This window comes from Spermophilus citellus (assembly GCF_964194105.1).
Source record: "Spermophilus citellus genome assembly, chromosome: 12".
In the NCBI taxonomy this organism is placed as follows: Eukaryota; Metazoa; Chordata; class Mammalia; order Rodentia; family Sciuridae; genus Spermophilus; species Spermophilus citellus.
Genome location: NC_138198.1, coordinates 54434988 through 54450084, shown reverse-complemented (window position 1 = coordinate 54450084; position 15097 = coordinate 54434988). Strand labels below are relative to the sequence as shown.

Below are 15097 nucleotides of genomic sequence, written 5' to 3'. Positions count from 1 at the left end.
GTGATAGAACTGCTTTCTGGATTTTCGATAGGCTAACAGAATCTGTCAGAAAAAAGAAGATAGAAATAAAATATGTGACTAATTTAAATATATGAATGCTGTATATTTCACATGCATTATTTATACACTAAAACAATGAGTGCATAAAACACGTGACACAATATGCTGAACTCTGAAGATATAGCAAATGAGATTAGACCCCTATTGTTCTTTAGCTTAAAATCTAATGGAGAAGACAGACACAAAAAAAGATCATTATAATTTTAGACAGATGATATTAGAAAAGAGGTTTGTGATCTAATACATATATCTGATCTTTAGAAAAGATTCCCTGAGGAAAATAAAAATACACTGAGAAATGAACAGAAAGCAGGTAGAATGTGAAGAACATTATTCTTTCCAACATAAAAATTCAAGTTTTTCAACTCCCCTGTGCTCTATACTTGTCTTGTACAGAAACTAAGAGGGACACTCCCACTATAACCTGCTGCTGGACTTTGGTCTTGAGAGAGACAACTCTTTATCTTTCTTGCTTTTTCTTTATTCCCTGTTTACTAGGTTCATTTCTCCCAGTATTAGAATACATCAGCACTCATGTTATAAATCAATATTCTATCCAAAGAACTGTGTAGAATATGTTGTTCTTACCATGGACATGTCCATCTTCTTTCTCTTTTGCTTTATGATGTTTCTCTCCAGATGAGTGAGAAACACGCATCTGTGGATGATCCTCAGAATATACCTGTAAAATAAAGGACCCCAATGAGCTGCATGAAGACTTCACTATCACTCTTTTAGACATCACCCAAATTTTGGTCTTGAAAGCAGCTAACTAACATGTAGATAACTACAGACTGAGCAGTCATACTTTCCATAGGGTGTCTTAGCATTGTGCTCCAGATGAAGCTGAACACTTATCTTCCAATGGCTCCTGATTTGGTAAAAGCAGGGTGGATGTCATAGAAAAGGCATTCCTTGACAACGTGCTAACAAAGGTGTACACACCCCAAAGGATGGGAGGAATGATATTCATTGTAACTCATCCGACTTTGCATTCACCATCAAATGTGAGAAGGCTTTCAAGTCTTATTTTAAAGAATTTTGAGGAGTATGTTTCATATTAAATAGGATTACACTTTTTAAACAATGAACTAACAAAGTTTTTGTTTGAAAATATGAGACTTAGGTGTTCAGTTGGGGATCTGACACTGAGATATGGCCCCTGCCCAGGATACACCCCAAAGGGAAAGCTGTAAACCCAAGGACCTACATATGCCAGCCAAATAAAATAAATCTAGATGTGTGCTAAATCTCACACCAGGAATGTTGGCAATGTGAGAAAAAAGATGAGATAGCATCTCTAAATTCCATCATTCCCCCATTAATGCACACAAATACATTTCTTTAATATACTAAGACATTTTGATAAAATTATTCAACATATTGACTGAATTTTCTGCAAGGATGAGAAACAAAATGAAAAGGTCACCACAGAAAAATTGTTTAATACATGTAAGAAGACAGAAATTTCATCAACATACTGTATACACAACCAGAGATATAAAAAATTGTGCTATATATGTGTAGTAAGAATTATAATGCATTCTGCTGTCATTTATTTTTTAAAAAATCAATAAAAATAAACAAAAAATAACAAATAAACATTAACCAGGATGTAAAGTTAATATATTTCAACTTGTAGCAAATAACTACTGATTTTCACTAGAATTTTGAGCCTGTGACAACATCACCCTTTCACATGAATGCAGTCAGTGACCATTACCATTCATAACCCAGGTGGTTATTCGTCAGTCTCAAATTTAGTCTCAACTTTTTATTTTTCAAAATGTTTATGCAAGTGGAAGCACAAGCAACATTTAGAATTGTTTTGCCTCCATTACATAGTAAATTTAGCTATAAGTTGACAGGACTACTAATGCTATTTTCAGATTCTAACCAGTTCAGAGTGGTTTTAGATGTAATTAGTAATATATAATGCCTGGATTCCAAAAGACTATTTAAAAGGTATTTTCATTTGGCCTCCTTTACTTTCCTCAAGAAAGAAAAACAAGAAGAAACAGGAAGAAATGCTTTATATGTTGACATACCTGAGACTGGGTACATTGAGCGTCATCAAAACTTTTGTCCTCTTCTTCTGAAGTCATGTCAAAATGGGTCTCTGCTGATAAATGAATACATTTACTCACATTCCTTAGAACTGCATTAGAAAGCGTGAACATCAATCCAAATAGAAAAGGATAATTGTAACACCAAAACAACTTAATATTCCCAAATATGATTTCCAATTAAGTTTAATATTTGGTGAATAATTACTGGTTTCAACTTTCCACAGTTTTTCTTTTTTCTTTCTCTTTCTTTGTGTATACACCTTGGGAGTAGACCCACAAACTTATGCATTCTTGTCAAATACTCTACCATTTAGTTCTATCCCATGGCCACTTTAATTGGCAACTGGAGTCCTCTGAGTGGACTGAATACAGCCATCCTTCAAGGCTTGGACTTCCAAGTAGTTGTGAATGAAGATGTACCCATTTGCACCCAACAAACATTGAGTTCTCAGGGAGTATTTTTTCTTGATCCAAATCCTCAACACACATCTTATAGACATGACAGGATACAAGGTTCAGTGCAAACCATATTGCCAAGATTTGTCTACTCAAGATCAATGAAATTTGCTAAGAAACAAGCTTGAAAATACACATGGAAAGAAGGGCTGGTTCTGGGAAAATGTTAGTATAGAGTAAGCTGCATTCTAAGCTGCACTATTGCATGGAGACCAAAGAGTTGGTGAAGAGCTTCTCAGCAAAGTGAGTGAAAGAGGGATTTTATTCAAATCCCTAAAATTTCTGAACACTGAAAAAGTCCAGAGATTCAGTAATCTGTGTACCATAAACAAAAAAAGCCTACAACCTGCATGCAGATCTGCCTCAGACAAAGGGGGAGAGAGAAGAGGAAGTTGCATTCTAAGTTGTACCATGATGTGCCCTGCTAAGGAGAAACCTGAGATCAAAAATATTGCTTAAACTGATCTGACCAAAAGGTGCACTATGCACTAGTGCTTAAAAAGCATGCTCTTCTCTCAATGGGTGATGGGACTGCTGAAGCCATAGCCATCCTCGGAAAGACTGCAACAGTAATTTCTTTGATTCAGTTCCTCTAAACCACACACACACACACACACACACACACACACACACACACGCACATGAGGATCCTGGAAGTGCCTATTCAAGGGACCTAGGTTGTGCCTGATGGAAGGAAGAAAAAACTGGTGCAGGCTAGACTATACCCATGTGACTCCGGTGAGAAGGGCAAAGGGGAACCTATGTGTCTGGAAGCTAATGTGACCAGCTGAAGTGTCAGAGAAAATGAACTAAGAAGGCAGAGAAAATGTGCCCCCAGGGATGGTGTTTTTTCTGGCTACTCACCCCTCAAAAAGACAGGTGAGAGGTGAGTAGCCAGAGAGCAGGAGATGGTGAGAGCATGAAATTCTGTAGGCCCACACAGAAAAGAGTATAAAATAGGTCAGGATTTGTCTCAGAATAAAGGGATAGGTGAGGCCTAATGCCAGAGGACAGTTGAGGCAGAGGAAAGGTATAAAGATACAGAATGAGGCTTGGCTCATGTCAGGAAATATTTCTAAGAAACTTCAGAAGGTTGACCTTTCACATTCTAAAGAGATGCTTATGGTGACATTTGCATGGTAGCTAGTTCACTCCAAAGGCTGGAAATAGGGAGAATGTAATAGTATGATATGCAGGGGAAACAATTCAGAATTGAGGGGATATTCCCAGAAACACAGAGGAGAGATCATTTTCTGTGACTACTGGTGACATTGTGAGGAAAATCCTCCCACCTCTTTGGGAAAATCACCTTACATGTGAGAACACTGGTAGCATTTCAAGTGTTTTAACATTGTGTTCCCTGGAGTGTTGTAATGTAAAACTTACCCAATTTGACTGTCTTTTCTTTCACCTTGCCTAATCCTTTCTGTGGAAGCGCCTCTTTTATTGTGATGGGATCGGTGCGCTTGGAAAGAAGATAGTACATAAAGAGTGTAGTTTTCATTGACTACAAAGTTAATAATTTAGAATAAATATAGAAATTTAATTACCTTTCTGAAATCAGATGAATCCCTAGAGGCTGAAAAACAAAAGGGGTATATAATCAAGCAAAGTTGAAGAGGACAAAACAACTCATACATTACAGATGCCTCCACATACATCTGAGGTCCATGGTTCAGCTGTGCTAAAAATTATGCTATCTCCTGGGTTTCTGTGCTGGCTGGTTTGGCTGACAACAATCATGTGACTAAAGGAATTTTGTGAATAGGTTTTGTGAAACATGCTGTTCATTTCACAAACCTGAGATTATTTGTCCAATGACCATAAATAAAACAGACAAGGAAACATATACCAATGCAAAGATACAGATTGATGGAGAATCCAACAATCCTCTAGTGGAGAAGCAAAGAAGGTCCCTAAGAGATTCAATGGCAAAGATGACGTCAAAACAAAAACAAGCCATAGAACCTATCTTACTGAAATACTATTGAAAAGATTTAATCTTTATAAATTTAAGTATGTAGATATTTATTGCATTTGTCCTTTCATTTTTGTTTAGTAAGGCCAAAGCTGTGTTCAGATCCCAGGGAAATGTTAGGTTCATTTCTCAACAAAGATATCTGAAGGAGTCAGTTGAAATACATATTTTGACACTGAAAGCTATGACATCTATTATTTGTTTCTTATATTCAGGTGGGATGCTGGTTCCTCTTGTGCATCCTCTATTCCTGTATTCTCTGGTTTAAACAGATTAGATTTTCATGATCCCCTTGTGTGAGAACAGATAGTTTCTACATCTAACAAATAAGGGTTAATTGGTTTAAACTTTTGAGACATAAAAATTTAAAGGGAAAGTTGAAATGGAAGAGCACAGCTTTATCTGATAACAATAATATATTATCACACACACAAACACACGAATATTTGACAAAGATTTTGGGTATTCAAAGAGTAAACTGTATAAAGAGTTCTGTTTGCAAATGAGTTTGGTTTGGTGTGACTTGCCAGTGTTTTAAGTGTATTCACAAAAGGCCAGGCCTATCAAAAAATTATAATTAGCTTTTGAAGGATGAGGATATAGCTTAGTAATGAAGTGAATTTCTAGAATGCCCATGATCAAAATTTTATTTTCAGGCAAATAGGAAAGAAATACAGAAAGTAATTATGTAAGGAAAAAAGACAGAGAGGGAGGTAAGGGAGTAGAAAGAAAAGAAGGAAGGAAGGAAGGAAGGAAGGAAGGAAAAAAGGAAGGAAGGAAGAAAGGAAGGAAAGAAGAGAAAGAGTAGAGCTGTCATTAAAAATCACGAATGATTCTGAAATGTAATTTTGCTCCTCAGAATGACTCAATTTAAACCACAGCAAGCAGTATGTCTGATAGGTATGGAGAAAAGATGGTCATGGCTGGAATCTTTCCCCAACTTACAAGCCCCTCATGATTCAAATGATGGACAAGTTACAGTCTCTCACATATTGTGGAAAGATAGATATACTGATAGCCCCTGAATTGCATGCTCTCAGTTTCCCCTTCATTCCCTCCAAGATTACCCAGCTAACTTATTTTGTTTCTTCCACATTTCTCCTTCCCAGGAACTTTTCAAAAGCAACATCTTGATCTCTGGTCTTGATTCTTTATATTTTCCATTTTGTCTATGAATTATCCCCACTCTTTCTTTTTCTTTTCTTTTTTTTTTAGTTGTAGATGGACACAATGTATGTATGTATGTATGTATGTATGTATGTATGTATTTATTTATTTGTGTTGCTGAGGATAAACCCAGTGCCTCAGGCATGCAAGGCAAGCACTCTACCACTGAGCTACAACCCAAGTCCACCACTCTTTCTTAATTCCCAATTTAAAGATTAGACCTAAGAAATATAAATTCTATACTTTGAGTTCTTATCACTTGCCAAGAGACAAGATCAGAATAAAAACTAGATGTATGAAATAACTTTATTACATTTGATGTTCCAGTGGCTCTGCATTTAGTTTTGCTAAAAGGAAATCCTCTCCTGACGTCTTTACATGGTGGCCGGCAGATAGTGATCATTGGAATCTCACCTTACGTGGAAGAAAACATAGATGTGCAGGCCAGGTAAGTCAGAGTATGCATTTTGAATAGGGATCCCCACATATGATCTATTAGAGTCTGAGAGTCTGGGTCTGCACTTAGTCTGCTTCTCATTTCCCTGCCTTCAAATGCCTTACAATAATAGAGCCAGTTTTCCACCCAATGATGTTCCCAAACCTGAACGATGAGAAGAAGTCCTTTCTCCTTCATTTACTCACTGTATTCTCTCTGCTTTTCTCAGTGTCTATTCTCCCTTCTCCTTTCCAAATTGTCCAAAGAATATTTTAGAAACCTATGAATTTAGGTATCAGTCCATAACAATTTGCACATTTTTCCACTTCCCATACTTCTGTGTCTGCCATCTGTGCTTCATCCCAGGTAGTGGAAGAATGTCTATGATATAGGTATTTTTATTTTTTATTTGTTTTAATTACAATATTGTTTTATATAAATTTATGACCAGACACATGGATTTATGAACATTTCACTTAAAAAGAAAAAAAAAACTTCCTTTCTTCATGATCAGTTCTTCACATGTCAATTCCTTTCTAATGACAACTCAGAAATGAGTGGTGAGAAAAAATATTCACACCTTGAGTCATTTGCACAACTGGAAACTCCCATTTTCCTTCCACATCTTGAACAGGTGGTCTTTTTATTCTGGTACATGACTGAAATTTATCAGCCTTCATGGCTTCTTTTTCCTTCATTTACTCGCTGCACTCACTCTCTCTGCCTTTCCCAATGTGTATTCACCCTTATCCTTTCTACTTTACATTTTCCAACTCCCCTATGATCTATGCATGTCTTGTATAGAAACTAAGAGGGACACTCCCACTATAACCTGCTGCTGGACTTTGGTCTTAAGAGAGACAACTCATTATCTTTCTCACTTTTTCATTATTACCTGTTTACTAGGTTCATTTTTCCAAGTATTAGAATAAATCAGCACTCATGTTAGAAATCAATATTCTGTCCAAAGAACTGTGTAGAGTATGTAGTTCTTACCATGGACATGTTCATCTGCTTTCTCTTTTGCTATATAATGTTTCTCTCCAGATGAGTGAGAAATGCACATCTGTGGACCACCCTCAGAAAATACCTGCAAAATAAAGGACCCCAATGAGCTACATGAAAACTTCACTATCACTCTTTTAGACATCACCCAAATTTTGGACTTGAAAGCAGCTAACTAAAATGTAGATAAGTACAGTCATATTTTCCACAGGGCAACCTAGAATTTGTGCTTCAGATGAAGCTGAACGCTTATCTTCCAATGGCTCCTGATTTGGTAAAAGCAGGATGGATATCATAGAAAAGGTATTCCCTGAAAATTTAATAACATAAATGCATGTATTCTAAGAGTGTAAACAACCATATATCACAACCCCACAAGATGAGAATGCATTAAATACTTAATTAAACATTCTTGAGAAATATAATTCATATTATGTTGAAATACATGTTTTAAATAGCAGACTTATGAGACTCAGTGTGATAAGAGATTTGGAATTATGTGATGTTGAGCAGGAATAAGACTTTATTGGACTTGCCTCATTTTGGTCATCACAGTCTCACAGGATCTAAAGAGCTTATAGTAAGTGTTTCACTGAGAGATAATCCAGTTTAATAAAATGACAAAGTAGGGTGAAGAAATGTTTCTATGGTACTGTTAGAAAGCAACACACAGGATCTGGGTAGAATAAACAACATGTTCCTCTGAGAGAGAACTAAAAAGTACACCAATGAAGAAAAATGACAGCACAAAAATGTACAGCACTTCCTGACTATTTTTCAGAGCTTGAGTCATATTGGCTCCTGTGTGCATTCTGGATAAAAAAAAGAGCAGCTATGGAAAAAAGAAAACCTGGAGAGGCACCGTAGAGAGCCTCAGACCAAATGAAACCTAGAATTTTGGCTTTTAGAATAGTAAATGAATTCAAGGATTTCACCAGCCATCCATGGGCTGGGTGTGTGAGCTATGCACATTTGAGTATATGAGAAAAACTGGTCTGAAATTACTGTCTGATTAGGATCTGCATGTATGTGTGTCTTTTCACTCACTCTGCCTATGACACCCACAGAGCACCTGAGATGGGTGTGATTTTCCATGTTTATATGTAACTAAAACTGAGCCACTGGGAAGGACCATCTTTTAACATAAATGTACTCAATGACCATCACCACTATATCTGTTCATTAATTAAAACGGTTATTAGCAAAACCACTAATTTTAACTTCTTCATCATTTTCAGGGGTTAAAAAAACAGAAACCCAAATAATATTCAGAAAAAAAATCTGCCCGAATCACAAGGATAATATTTATCTACGTGTTATCCTGAATTTTAATGCTATTTTCAGATTCATAACCAGTTAAATTCTATTAGGTTTCAATATTAAATTATCATCTTTAGATTTCAAACCACTGTTATGAAAGGTAATCAAATTTGCCCATATTGACTTTCTTAAAACAAGGAATACAGTAAGAAATCAGAAGTTTTAAAAAATATATCTGAGTGAACACACCTGTGGCTGCTTATTTTTGGTGTCATCAAGACCTTCCTCCTCTTCTTCAGATGATGAGAACCAAAGTGGTTCAGCTGAAAAATGTATGTAGATTTACGTAAACAACTTAGAACATTTAGAGAGAATGATGGTCTGCCAAAAATAAAAAGTAATAATAAGCTTGAATTTTAGGTGCTATTATCTCTTTAACTGTTTATTGGTGGGGTATACTTGTGTGTACTCAGTGATTTAACCCTAGAACATTGCAACATTGGCAAGAGCTCTGCCAGAGTTGTATATTTGTTTATTTTTGGAAACTGGGTCTCTCTAAAGTGTTTGTTTTGGCCTGAGACTGCCATGCTCTTGTCTCAGTCTCCCAATAGCTGTGTTTAGAGGTGATCCACTGTACCCAGCAGAGAATTTTTTTTCAGGGAATGTTTTTAGTGGTATAAAACTTCAACAGTCTACCTGAGGAGACACTATGTAGCACCAGGTTTAAGAAACCAGAATATCTCAAGATGAATGAAAATTTGCCAGAATTAAATTTTAAAAGCACTAAGGAAATGTGGGGATACACACAATTTGGTATTCTCTTCCCCATAACAGTAACTTTTAAAAACAACTATTCATCAGTAGTCATTTCCACAGTGACTTAGACTCTACTGTTATCAATGAACATCTTGCATATGCAATATTTTTCTACATTACTCTAAAAAAATGTGTTCTTCTGTAAGACTTAGTCTGTTCAGTCCTGCATGATTATCAATCTCCTTGTCATAAACTGCTTTTTACCCCCTTGAGGTGTCTCAGCATTTCAGCCACTGCTCAACTGGATACCTACCAGTTGACTTGTAAATTACTCCTTCCCCTGTCTAGCCCTTTGGCTCCTGAACTTGAGAAGACCTCTTTTATATCACCTTAGCATCAACAGTTTATTTGAACCGAGAATTATTATGTTCCCTATGAGAATAGAGTAAAAAGGTGCCAAGAATAATGGCTTTCCTAGAGCTAGGATTCAGCAGAGACTAAAGGAATGAGGTTACCAGTAAGAGGCAGAAAATGGGGAAAGCTTAAAAGGCTGTAGCTAGACACAGAGTGAAGCATTAAATGGGTCAGTATTTGTCTGAAAATATAGGGATTGGTGAGGAGCCATCAAGATGACAGTAAAATTAAGGGAAAGGATAGAGTGTTAGGCTGAACGCATGAAAGATTTCTGGGTAATTTTAAAAGCTGGCCTTTTATCTTCTAGAGAGGTTCATAGTCACATTTGCGTTGTAGCTAGATGGCTCCAAATGCTGAAGATAGGATGAGTGTGGAGAGCATGTGCATGAGCAGAAATGAATAAGAAGGTGGCAGGAGTGCCAAATAGAGGGAAGCAGGCCAGAATGGAAAAAATGTTCCATGAAAAATAGAGGATATATCATAATCTTTCCAAGGAATTTTTATCAGGCCATCATCAATGTGCATCTGCTTATTTTTTCTTTTTCTTTCTTTTTTTTTTTTTTTTGGTTGTTGTTGTCTATAGTCTTTTCTCATTCTTCATTTCCGAATTCTTCTCTCCCCTTTCTTATGTCCCAACTTTCCTCTAATTTCAGCAGGTCTGGAACTAATAACTCAGCTCCTCTAGGACCACTCCAACATACCCTGTGGTTGCAACTTGATAAGACACACTGTTTCAACTCCCATACTATTTATTATTTTCATTTCTTCCACTATTAAATCATACTAGTGCTCATGTTTTAAACATGCATCATATCCAATGATTTTATAATGAGTGGTTCTTACCTTCTGTATGTCCATTTATACCATCTTTTTCTCTTTGATGTGCATCACCAAATGAATGACCAACACTATTCTGAGGAAGAATCCGAGAGATAGTTGTCCGGTAAAATTAAACAACTAATGAATTATATGAAGACTGCCTAATCAGTATTCTAAGGAGACACCTAATTTTCCAGATTTGAAATAAATTAGATTTAAAAACTAGAGAAGTATACATTAAAAATTGAAATATTTTATATCACAGTGTTATATATACTCTGCAAATCAGCCAAATATTATATTCATTTGTCTACTAACTCTATAAAACCAGGATAGAAGGACAATAGAGAACTATCAACACGAGGGCTAGGGTTGTGGATCATATATATATGAGATAATGGTGTTCATTATAACTTATACAGAAATGCATATATTTAGACAAATCTTACTGCCCAGTACATTTTCTAACCCTTCCGATATCTCTCCACTAATCTACCAAAAGCAGTTGTACGAGGACAGTTTATACTAAGGGCTACCTCTATTTGAAAATCTAAGATATTTCAATTTAAAAACCTCATAATGCATCCCAAGGTCTAAGAAAAACCTCAGTAAATGAATTCTAAAACCAATACAAGAAAAGAATTAATTAAAGTCAGAGCCAAAATTATAAAATAGATAATTTTTTTAAAAAACATAGTAATAATGAAACAAATAGTTTGTTTTTAAAATGGTAAATAAAATTGATAAACCCTTGGCCAAGGGAACTAAAAGAAAAAAGAAGATACAGATGAATAAAGCTAGAAACAAAAAGTGAAATATTAAAACAGATACCACTGAAATCCAGAAGATCTCTAGAGACTATTAGAAAACTTATATTTCAATGAACGGGAAAAAATTTAGACTATTTTAAAGAATAAAATCGAAAGATAAATAAATCTAAGTGATATTAATGAAATATGTCATAAAATGTTGAATCAAATAGATAGAGAAAACCATAGCTCAATAACAAGCAATTAGGTTGAAGCAATAATAAAAAGCCTTATGGACCAGAGGTTCAGAGGTGAATAAATGGCTAAATTTTATCAGATATTTAAAGAAGAACTGATATTAATCCCCCATTACAGTTAAGAGCAAAGGAAAGATGCTTCCAAAGCAATTCTGAAAAGTATTACCCTGACTGGAAAAGTGAAGATTGGACAGAACAAGAAAAAAATAGATATCAATATCCTTGAGGAACATAGTATAAAAATTCTCATAAAATCTTTGCAAACCACATTCAACAACACATTACAAAATAACATACATATCAGGCATAGTGGTGTAGGTCTATACTCTCAGAAAAGCATCAGGTTGTTTGAGGAACACTGTAATTTCAAAGCCAGCCTGGGAAATTTAGTGAGACCTGTTATCAAAGTGAACAATAAAAGGTGCTGGAGATGTGGTTCCTTTGTGCCATGCTCCTGGTTTGAGACTCTAGTCACATACAAAAAAAAAATCCATAAAAGCTGATTTTGATCCAGGATGATTCAATACATGCAAATCAATAAAACTAATACATCACATATAGAATCAAGAGCAAAATTACATGATCTTTTAAGAAGCGGCAGGAAAAGCCTTTGACAAATTCAATGGCCCTCATGACAAAGCCCTGAGAGATTAGAAATAGGACAATTTTATTAAAATAAAGACCAAGTATACCAAATCCAAAGCCAATAGTAAAATGAAGAAGAACATTTTCTCTAAAATCAGGAAATACACAAGGATGTTCATTGCTGCCAATCTCACTAATCACAGTACTTAAAATTTTAGAAAAAGAGAAAGAAATAAAAGGGATTCAAATAGGAAAGTTAAAATGTTAAATTATTTCTATATGCAAATGATTTAGTCCTATTCTTAGAAGAACATAAATAATATATTATGAAAATTCTACTTTGATGAATGAATTCATCAGAGTAACAGGATACAAAATAAACATATAAAAATCAACTGTTTGTCTATATACCATAGCAAACCTAGAGAGAATAAAGCAAGAGTAATAGCTCATTCAAATAACTTTAAAAATAGCTAGGAATAACCCTAAACAAGAAAGTGAATGACCTCTTCAAGAAAAATTACACATTGAAGAAAAAAAAATAAGAAAACAATAGGAAGAAAAAAGATCTGCTATGTTCATAGAGAAGCAGAATTAATATTGTGAAAATGGGCATAGTACCATTAATGAATTATAGATTCCATGTATTCCCATTCAAATTCAAATGATATTGTTTGCAGGAATGGGGGGAAATAACTACTTCTAAATTTGTATGGAAGAAAAACAAACAAAAAAAATACTTAGACAAAGTGATACTGATCATAAGAGAAACAATGGATAAACCACAATGCCCAATTTCAAAATAAACAGAGCCATAGTAATAAAAACCATGGTCCCGTGCCGCAGTCTTGGCTGGGCACAGAATCACGAGCCAATCAAGCAGGAACAAAACTTTATTTTGAAAAAGCCGCTAACACTCTCAGCGCCAGCAAGTCAAAAACCGGTCCTCCCACGAGGGTGTCCGACCGGAACCGCGCGCCCACCGGAACCCCCCCGTCTCCTCCCACCTCCTCCGGAATTCCCTCCTACTATCCTTCCCCAACCAATGGGAACTCTCCAGCAGTCCCGTAAAGTCCCGTAACTTGAGTCCGGTAGCAGGCCAAGGTGAACAGCGGGAGTCCAGTTTGCATATGAATGTAAATTTTAACATAATCATCTCAGTGGCTAGCTGGCGTCACTTTACAACCAAAGGTGCCATACATCGTATATATGCTTGTGGCTCCTAGCATCTGCCCCCTTCTGTTTAATTAAGCAACAAGCAATGTGGCTAGGGACCGTGCCTGGTAGGTTGTCCAATTTAACATATGGTTCTTACCCGTCATGGGAGAACTGACCTTTAGGCGTCAGCTTCCTGTCTTAGGTTGAATCCACTGTAATCAGAGCAACCCGTCGCTGACTACCGGTCCAGCATTCAGCCATGCTTGTGGATAGGCCTATGCACCAGTGGGGGGGTGAGGTTCTTGCCTCACCTCTGTTGGCCCCCAAATTTAGCCTTGGTGCCAGTGGGGGGGTGAGGTTCTTTGCCTCACCTCTGTTGGCCCCCAAATTTAGACCATCACTAGTAGAAGGGAGGAGGATACAGAAATGCCACGACACCAAGCCAATTGACGGCTCCTTTGGAAAAATTGCGTCACTGGTGACACCATCAGCAAAGATATGCCAGTATTACCACAATAAACATGGGGTGAGCTGGCAAGGAAATTGCATCACTGGTGACACCATCAGCAAAAATATGCCAGCAGTACCACAATTCGGTGCACCAGATGATATTTCACAATGTATGCAACTGATATATAGTCCAGGCAAGTTCTGCAAGCAGTTCAAATTGGAGGAGTCTATCAATATGTCCATATCCTCCCAAAGTAAATCAAGTCCTTGATAGCATTACTTGTTGAGTTATATTCATTGATGCATCAGTTTATACAGTTTACTGTGATAGCTATCATAGAAGCTGTAGTTTGGTTTTATCTCAGTCTTCACTGGAATTGGGATGGAGATGGAAATTCTGGCAATGATGGTAAAGAGACATTATCCTGAACAGAATTATTAAATATAATAAAAAGAAAAGGTGAAAGTAAACAAACAGATCTGTTAAACTCCTTTAAAAACAATCCTTAACAGCCGTTTACCAAATTTAAATTAGTAAACAAACAGATCTGTTAACCATCTTTAACAACAATCATAAACAGCTGTTCACCTAATTTAAATTAAACCATATAAATCACGTGAATAAAGAAAAAATTCGGATCCATTTTTTCATGAGCGCTCCTCATATAAGAAATATGGACATACACACATACAGACATACAACACAAAACAGAAGTGTGCACACAACATACAACACATAAGACAATAGTAAATAAAGGCCTTGTAACTATACTTAGGTGAAATCTCCATTGCAATGTTTAAAAACTCCACAGTCAAAAAAAAATAAATAAATAAATAAATAAATAAATAAATAAATAAAAAATAAAACACAGTCAAAAAATAAAACTGATCAGAAAAACATTAACCTAGGTTTGTATGAGCTCAAAAATAAAATAGAACTTTATGATGTGGAAAAATGCAATAATAAAATAGATACTGAAAAAAAAAAACCTTGGTTAATCACTGTCGCAGATGTAAGAATAGCCAAGCTGGAGCTCTGGATGTCAGCTGTTATGGATTTGAGTCAAATCATCTTCTTTTTCTGTAGAAATTGTTTTAGTTAATCTCTCTGGAATCCAAATCGGTTGCTGTTCATCCTGTGGGAAAACACAGACAGCGCCCCGATTCCAGACTATCACTGGATCCGGGCCTTTCCATTGTCCTGTTAGAATATCTTTCCAAAGTACCTTAGGCTTATGTACATTTTTGGGGTACAAATGTCTTTCCGCAGCACTAAGTCCCGATGAATCTAAATTTAAAAAGTTTAGAGTAAAAAGGGTTATTTTAAGTTTATCTTTGGGGGATATATACCCCTTTCCAATTCCCTCCTTTTGTTTTAATAAGTACATTTTAATAGTTTGATGAGCTCTTTCAACTATGCCTTGTCCTTGTGGATTGTATGGAATTCCTGTTATGTGAGTAATACCAAATGATGAGCA

At 36.0% G+C, this 15097-nt stretch overlaps 1 protein-coding gene across 4 annotated transcripts in view; it reads right to left on the bottom strand.

Annotated features, from left to right (window-relative positions):
• The window catches only part of LOC308631576 (obscurin-like), a 166845-nt gene that overhangs the window by 93594 nt on the left and 58154 nt on the right, over nucleotides 1–15097 (bottom strand). The gene's annotated exons all lie outside the window — the stretch shown is intronic.